Source organism: Mandrillus leucophaeus, unplaced genomic scaffold (assembly GCF_000951045.1).
Source record: "Mandrillus leucophaeus isolate KB7577 unplaced genomic scaffold, Mleu.le_1.0 Scaffold832, whole genome shotgun sequence".
In the NCBI taxonomy this organism is placed as follows: Eukaryota; Metazoa; Chordata; class Mammalia; order Primates; family Cercopithecidae; genus Mandrillus; species Mandrillus leucophaeus.
This window is the reverse complement of record NW_012109053.1, coordinates 1,143,368-1,144,103: the sequence shown is the minus strand read 5'-3', so window position 1 is coordinate 1,144,103 and position 736 is coordinate 1,143,368.

Here is a 736-nt window from a genome sequence, read left to right as displayed (position 1 = left end):
TCACAGAGACAGTAAGCAGAATGGGGGTTTCTAGGGACTGACAGGACTGGAAAACGGAGTTAGAAGGTATAGTTTCAGTTGCAGAAGATGAAAATGTTCTGGAGATAGATGATGGTAATGGTACAAGAATGTAAACATACTGAATGCCACAGAACTACACACTTGAAAATGGCTAAAATTGTCCATTTTATGGTACACACATTTGGCCACAATAAAAAATGGCAATATTATGCAAGGCAAAATTTAAGAATTATGATGTTGCATCTTTTCCACACACAAGAATTTTCTGACTTTAAAAGCTGATTAAAATATTTTAGGACTGGACCCAGTGGCTCAGGCCTATAATCTCAGCACTTTGGGAGGCCAAGGAGGGCCAATCACTTGAGATCAGAAGTTCAAGACCAGCCTGGCTAAAATGGTGAAACCCCACCTCTACTAAAAATATAAAAATTAGCCGAGCGTGGTGGCACGCCTGTAATCTCAGCTACTTGGGAGGCTGAGGCATGAGAATTGCTTGAACCTGGGAGGCGAAAGTTACAGTGAGCCAAGATCGGACCACCGCACTCCAGCCTGGGTGACAGAGTGAAACTCTGTCTCAAAAAAAAAAAAAAAAAAAAAAATCATTTTAATGGTCAGGAGCAGTGATTCATGCCTGTAATCCCAGCACTACAGGCGGCCAAGGCAGGAGGACTGCTTGAGCTGAGAAGTTCGAGACCAGCCTGGGCAACACCGTGCG